We start from the raw sequence: 8,280 nt of genomic DNA, 5'->3' as shown, positions 1-8,280 counted from the left end.
TCAGCCAGTGTTCTCGAATGTAGAGTTCTCTGTCCTAGTAGTGTGCTGGGACTACACTGCCTCTGACAATAATTCTGTACCACTTGACGTGGGGACAGATCCATGAAAAAGAAGAAAACGCGATTCATTTCAACCAAGTCCGACTGAAAGTGAGAGCAGGCGAGTAAAACAACAATGTTTTATCGCAGTTTAGCCACACTTTAACAGAATGTCTTAGATTGTCGCATACGTTCATTATTCAACGAAATACATACGAAATACACTAAGGCCGATATCCCCAACATGAAATTCAACCATTGAAAAGAGTCAAATGTGGGACTGAGAGTACAGTTTCAGGGTTTACATACAGCCTTGAAAAACAATAAGCTTAAGGACTGTTTATGTTTGTGGCATGGCAGAACGTTTGTAGTTCGTTAACACGATAGATATTATATCACATTTAGAAAGTACGATAGAGTTGCTTGTATTTCTTGTATCATTCCTCAATTTTTGTAAACACGACTTGCATTTTGTTTCCCTGATATACATTTATTGATTTCTATCGTAAAAATTGTACATCGCCTTTTTTACACATATTATTCAAGGAGAAAAATAGTGTCACATATTTACAGTCATTGATGTTGTACAATCTATGGTTCTCTACAATCTTATCTAAAATTATATCGAGATATATTTTCCAAAAAGACAAACCCGTTTCCATGATCGTTAAATTTTCGAGTGATATAAATAAAATGCTTGTAGTTTCGAAATACATCGTACGATAGCACCGATTTTTGGCACTCATCGTCTTGTCTAAAATGGGCCCATGAAGGAAAACTACAATACTTTGCAAGCGTGATAAATCAAATAAACCACTAGATGAATCTTTGTTGATTATATTTTGCATTTAATTGTTTCAATAGATATTCCTTTTTTTCGTCGCTTGTGAGTTTTGTACTGTTATGACAGTTACAAGTATTTGATAGTCAGCGTAGTTATTCAATAAGTATTTTTAGCTCACATTTGGTATGTTTATAACGGTGAGTCGATGGCGTCTGTATGTCTGTATGTTTTAATATGTAATCATGGTTTTATTTATTAATTAAAGTTCTATACAGAGATATACCAATTTCACATTCAATAAAAAAGAAACATAATTCCTTGAAGGGAAGTGCCCCGTAAATTTACATCTCGCATATCAAATAATCTACAACAGCATTAAAAGAACTTAAGTCTGAAGACAAAATTTTTGCTCATCATATATCTTTGGCTATTTGGATAGTTTTTGAAATTTGCCCATGAAGAGAAAACACAATATTTTGCGATCGTAATAATGAAGTTCGTGAATCAAAATATGGGCAAGGTGTTAAGGGGCTTATTATCTTGTAACCCCAAACAAATATTTGATACCTAATATTGAACCGAATATCAAGTTTACCAAATAAAATTGAAAGACGGTGCTAAAATCTCCAATTCGTTAACAATTCAGAAACAAATGCTCACATGCGAGAGAGCACTTGTCAGTGACGCTGATTTTCGAGCTGAAAAAGCTTCACGCCATTTAGAAGTTAGAGTATTGTGAATAATCTTGAAATTAAATTCAGCTAGCTTTCTCTCAGTTGAGAGAGATCGTTTGATTTACCAAAATAGTTTTCCATTCATAATTTTCGATGAAATGGAATCCGTGTTTATATTCATGCATACTGAGTAAAAATTGCTCCGTTCATGAAATGGTTTTTAGGCTTTTGGCCAAAACAAAATTGTCACGGTAATTGTACAAGTTTAAGTGGTTTTAACATTTAAGGAGCTGAGACGGCCACTCATTGCGTTACAGTTAAAATGTATTTTAAATAATCTAAACACCTTTATCATCCGTATTTCTGTCTCAGACGGTGTGTTGAGGAAAGCCATCATCATGGAGCCGCAGTCCAGAGAATATCCCGCCACACTTCAAGGAACCTGAGGTAAATAGAATGTCGAAAGACGTCCAATGACATATAAACAAACACCGATTGATTGTAAGGTAGACCCGTTGATGCTTTGGAAAAGAGAGAAAATGTCCTGCTATGAAAAACATACAGCCGTAGGGACAACGTTTTGATCATTGCTAGAATTTTGGTAGTTGAATGGTAGTGCATTTTCCTCTTCAGGCGTAATCCAAGCACACTATGCCACCAGATACCTCTCACTGGTTTCAACCACAGAGTAACATAGACAGAGTGGTAAGGCCTGCATGCCTTTGGTTCCATGGTCGTCTCGGTAGACTATTGGCTTTTCATATTATAATGAGCTTCAAAGGTGTTAAACTTTTTGGAGGCTTTGTTTGTGGTTGATAATTACACGAGATTATGCGAAATATACGACGAGATGGCATCGTACTGCCAGTCGCGTAGCAACCATAGTTACTTTGTGAGCTCTCAGGCCAGAAACACTGCTTCACGCCAATCAAAACATAACACGCCAGCAGTTTCATAAACATGTCCTTCCTTGACGCACGTGTGAAAGACGGTATGACTGACCGTAAACCATTGAGTAAAACCAGACAGTATCAATAAAAGACTTTCAAATTTGGTTCAAACACACTCATGATATATTCATAAAAATATGAGAGGAATTTTTAAAACGGTAAAACTCACTTTCCTTAAGCTCAAAACACTCCCGTTTTCGCCAGCACGTCAATTCCGCTCAGCACCACACAACAACAACAACACAAACTTTGCCGAACATACTTTCGCTTAACAATTGGCGAAAATCCGAAAATTACCGAAGGATTCATGGCCGGCACTCTTCGGAAAAGAGAGGCGAGAGCAATCTGAGGCGAGGCGAACATGGATGGGTTACGTAACCGCTTCACGTTGCAACTCTATCTATCTTTCTCTATGTTTCAACTAATACCGTGAAGGGGTGGAGACCACTCATAGCGCCCGCCAAGAACATGCAATGCCTAGGTTACTGTATTGTTTCTGACAAGTTTAGAATTAATTGACTTTGTCCTTGTGGATGGAACGGTCAACTTTGAATTTTACAGAACTCTTAATGTCGATTGTCATGTCATTCTTTAAATAAGAGTAAGCTTATAAGTTGATGTAACATCATTTATCAGATCATTGAGAGGAACCTATAGTGCAACCTGAAATATTCGACTTATTGAACTACCAGAAATGTAAACAGTTAAAACACTACTAATGGCATTTTGGTACCTGTATGTTCTTTCTAGATAAATAATACCCTTGGACGTCGGTTGTGGCCTTCGCCTGTCTCTTCGACTGATTGTAACAGTGTTCAAGTTGAACCTGACCTCTCCTTCACCTGCAGTGCACACTGTAACTGCAAACCCTCGTCTCACGAAAACAAAAAAAAAAAATGGAAAACTTCACGACGACAGTACCAGACATGCCAACTAAAGGAATCAGTGCTGCTGGTGATGGGAACATGGGTGGTTCAGACGATTCGGAGCTAAGTTCTGCAACGCCTGAGAAAATGCTTAGAATTCCAAAACGAGGACGGATGAAGTTGTATGCCGGTGGTGGCGCAATGGCAATTTGAGATTTGTATTTGGAAGTTTGTCACAGCCGAGAGTAGGTAAGATGCACACCATAACGAAGCAGCAGAGAAGCATCAACTGAGCCATCTCGGAATCGGAAGTTGGCATCATCATCAATAAATGCTGCAGCAGAGCCTCCACTTGCACACAACACGGAAATTTAAAGGTTGGCGAGATCGATTTTCGGCAGCTAGGAGATCGGACTCTCACTGGTCAGTGCTCGGACAAATACTCAGTACGACAGTTTTCTCTCGAGCTATCTTCTCAGTTTCTTTCAGAAATAGGTCATATTTGGTGTTTAATGTTTTCTGCTCGGTTAGAAACACAGTCATCGCCACCAACTTTAATAATGATCTGTTTCTTGACAGGATAATTACATGAGTATCTGGCAGCGATGAAGTGACGCACGAAGAGACGCGTTCACTGGAATACCAGGCAGGCATTTGACAACAGCATCACTCGACTTGCCAGAAATGTTTCGCAATAGCAAATCACCGATGAACAACGCATAGGAATTTTTCTTTTGACCACATGGTTCCTCATTTAATTTTTATGTAATGTGTTGCTCCTTGTGGAACACGAAAGGAGACAAACCAGGAACTGAATGCCCTAACTCAATCATCGTCCTTTTAACTCGGAGTGTTAGAGGGCGTTTGCCATCTCTGTCTTTGCCCGAAAGCGCAGACTTAAGTTTCCTTCTGATAGAGGATGAACTGAAGCTTTTCCGTTTATGTGGAAGAGTACTAGTTTCACCTCCAGTATAAACATTTGTACACTTCTGAAGGACACGCTACAGCTTTCTCATTTGTATTTGCGTTGGCAGTTTTATAGTCCCTCGGTTATCGCTTCTCGCCTTTCTTTTCAACTGTCTTACTGGTGCTGATAAACTCAGGGTTGAAGCTGCCTCCTTGAGTGGTCAAAGTTGTATGGCTCATTCGGTTTGCAAAATCCTTCATTTGATAGGTCTGTGATCGAGGAATTGTTAAGTTCGACATTAAAGTCCGGGCCAAGGGCATCCAGTAATTCTTCATATGGAACGCTAGTAATTCCATTATATCTTGATACAACATTCCCGGGGGTTGCTGGAATTGTGGATCGAGCATCTCCGTTTTCAGGAGCCATCGCCATTCCACTTTTGCCAGTCTGAAAAGAGCTCCATCATAATTTATCAAAGTAATCATTGACGTCAGCTCTCCACTCACTGCCCCTTGTCTATTGTCACGATGGGGTTGCTTGTGGTCAGCACTAAATTTAGCGATGAAAGCTGAAAATTTTTCAAATGAGAATAATCTTCACCAGCAGCTTTTATTCTTCTTCAAATTTTGAATACTTTCTAAGATTTCTGTATGGGGGCATTTAAAGTGTCATCGTCTGTGAAAACCTGAACTAAATTTAACAAGTATGTTTGCTGATCATTTGCAACACTTACAGCTGGCTCATCTGCGTCTTCGTTAGCTACTCCAGGAATGTATGTCAGTGACAATTGCAGAATTTGCCGTGTATTTGAGCCCCCGAAGAATTTTCCACATTGTATTTACATCGTTTGCTGATTGCAGTCTGTTGCTTTGGATATTTTCGAAATGTGTTGACTTTTCTCTGCATAGTTTTGTGGATTCGTTTCTGACAGACAGTTTGTCATCGCTTCTCGCCTTTCTTCCCTACCGTCTTACTGGTGCTGATAATGTCAGATTTGAGGCTGCCTCCTAGAGTGCGTCATAGTTGTATGGCTCATTCGGTTTGCAAAATCCTTCATTTGATAAATCTTTGATCTAGGCATTGTAAAGTTCGTCGACATTAAAATCCAGGCCAAGGACATCCATCCATTCTTCCTGTGGGACACTGTTAATTCCCTGATTTGTTCCATTATATCTTGACACATCGTTCCCGGAGATTGCTTGAATTTGTGGCTCCAGCATCTTTGTTTTCAGGAGCCATCGCCATTTCACTTTTGCCTGTCTGAGAATATCTATCCTCCTCATTTATCAAAGTAGTCACTGGCGTCAGCCCTCCACTCACTGCCCTTTGTCTATTGTCAAGACGGAGTTGCTTATGGTCTGCACTGAATTCAGCAATGGAAGCAGTTTCATTTTGTCGCTTTATGAACGATGTGTCTTTGTAGTCCATCACCATTTTAGCATCACCTGCCGAGCGCATACGGTCAGCACTAGTTTTAGGCTCCATTGAATGGTTCCGTCAAGGATAAGCCTTCTCCGCTCACAGATACTTCATCCTTTCTACTGAATGTTTATCGATTGCAGCCGAAAATTGCTTGTGTAATTTCCCCAGAAGTGTCAATATATTCGGCTTTGGACTCTGAATCAAAGTTGAAAGCAGATTCAAAATTGGTTGTTGAAGCGATGGGTATAGTACTTTCATTCATCATCTTTACTTTAGTATCAGTTGAATTTTCCTCGTGAAACATTGAACCCGAATCTGAACTTGATTCTTCAGTAGTTGCTGATGTGATGATGTCAGTTGAAATCTTGTCATAATCACTGGCGCCAGTGTCAGACAGGTCTCTTCTGATGGTCATCAAATGTTCCATCTCCGATTCATACCCGTTGATTTTGAGTAAAACTTTACCAGTGTTTCTCGTTGTCAACTTGAATGGATCGACTACTGTGATTCCCTCATTCATCGTCACGTCGGGTTTGTTTGTGAAGATCTTCCGTTCATAAGCACTAGATTTTCCGTATGTAGCTCTGAATCTGAATTTGAACTAGTTGCTGATGTAATTATGTCTGGGATTCTTGTCATGATTGTCATGATGATTGGCATGAGAGTCATGGAGGTATTTTTCGATGGTCACCGAATTCTTTACTGTCGATTCATTCCCGTTGATTTCGAGTTAACCCTTGCCTATGGATCTGCTCTCTACCTGACACTGCACGGTGTCCAGAGGTTGAAACTTTGTCGGTTGTCAAAGTATAGACAATACTGAACTTCCATCTTTCACCATCTCTCCAACTTTGTTTGTGGAGTTCTGTCGGTCAACACTCAATCCAGAGTCAGGGGCACTTTTTCGAGTTGTCGTCGAGGTCATCAACTATTGATCTACATTCTCCGCTTTCACATTGCCATGATCAGTGTGATGTTTGTGATTGTCATTAAATTCGGAGCTGTGGTTGCCCAAGTGACGGCTAGCGCTATTTTGAAGGAGTCGACTACTTCAACATAGCGCTAGTGACCATAGTAAGATAGTTGAGTATTATGTTTAATAGTAGTGTTTTTCCGCTAATATATCTAGCAGCCTAACCATACGTTTCCTTTTTTTCATCATGCATAGTTAGTACATCTTCCTTTTGTCTCATTTTCAGATGTTGATTTTGGTACGTGTCAAGCCATCAATTGGGAAATATTTGATCATCTTCTTCTTCCTATCGCATTGCGCAAGCTCTTTTTTTTTTTGCCTTTTTGAAGGCCTTTCAGCAGTGGTTATTTCATCACCATTATGATAATTGTTATCATCATCACCTGCATAATCTTTCATTAGTTGATAACTCAATAACAAATTTTGGTCCAGTACCAGCTTTGTTTCCATATAACTTATGAAATATAATTCTTCACAGAAAAGACAATTTTTCGTTGAATTTCCGGATTTTGAATTATGATCCACTGTTGCCTGTAGTCTCTCTTCAGTGACTTCCATTTATTTGAGCACTGCATAGCTGTATAATAGTGCCCGTTTTCCTGGAATTGATCTTTGATTTTGCCCAATAGAGTCTTATGTACCTGTGAAAACACAGAAGGTGAGTCAGTCAATGTCAACAAAATAGAACATAATCTCCGCAAACACTACAATCACTGTACCATATCATTTAATCACTTTGTCACTTACACAGCACGATATGAAATTGTCACATTTCTATCCGAATTTTTCAGCCTTTGTCTGCAGACACAAAAGATTTAACCTTTGCATATCTGCCAGGATTTTTATTTTCCTTGCAAATATGTTTGCTGATTCGATTTCCATGATAATGTTATTGAATTCTGTTTCCATTCCCCAAAAAATGACAATTTAGTAACTGGATTATATAATGTGCCAGTTTCTGATAAGTTTCTCATTATCAACTAATATTATATAGGGCTCAGCCCTTGGTGTCGCGCCAGGGGTTAAGATTGGCAATGTTTTTTGTATTGATTCATGATAAACTGTAATTGTTACTTCATAAACGTTTATATGACAACTATGCCCAGTTTCCCTCTGATGAAAGCAGTTCATGTACTTACACGACGTCAAACCCTGCAGCAGGGCAGGTATAGATTTTCTGTAGCGTGTAAAAATTTTGGACAAAAATTGGCAATTTTTACAATGATAACAGCCTATTGCGTTAAACAAGGGACGTATTATGCAATAATTATCATTGCAATGGTAACCGCACTGCCCACCTTCCACTTGCAAGCTGAAAACTATAGCGTTCCGTCTAAAAACTTGCAATTTTTGAATCTAATTATTGACACAGGGGGCGCTCTTCTATAATTCAATCCCAGCATTCTTTGTGTATGCCCCCGTTCATATGCACGACAGTTTTCTCCGTTTATCTATATCAACGATACTTTGTATCAGCGACAAGGTGTATAATAACATTTACTGGCTAATAAAAGAGGTATATTTTATAAAAGGCATTTTATATCATCGTAATTTGTTTCGTATTTGTTTATTTACGAGTACTCAAAAAAAAAAAACATGGCGGCGCCCATGAAAGAAGGGTACACTTCCGGTTACTCGCATAGTATATTTAAGCGCATGCATAGTC

The 8,280-nt window shown here is 39.0% G+C and overlaps 1 long non-coding RNA gene across 1 annotated transcript; it reads left to right on the top strand.

The window, feature by feature from the left end:
• Positions 1-1,678: 1,678 nt before the first annotated feature.
• LOC139138751 (uncharacterized) lies at positions 1,679-8,145 on the top strand. Its single transcript, XR_011553667.1, has 2 exons — positions 1,679-1,943; positions 3,197-8,145. It is a non-coding gene; the product is annotated as an uncharacterized lncRNA (long non-coding RNA).
• The last annotated feature ends 135 nt before the right edge of the window (positions 8,146-8,280 follow it).

This window comes from Ptychodera flava, chromosome 8 (assembly GCF_041260155.1).
Source record: "Ptychodera flava strain L36383 chromosome 8, AS_Pfla_20210202, whole genome shotgun sequence".
In the NCBI taxonomy this organism is placed as follows: domain Eukaryota; kingdom Metazoa; phylum Hemichordata; class Enteropneusta; family Ptychoderidae; genus Ptychodera; species Ptychodera flava.
This window is presented reverse-complemented; position numbering and strand designations above follow the sequence as displayed.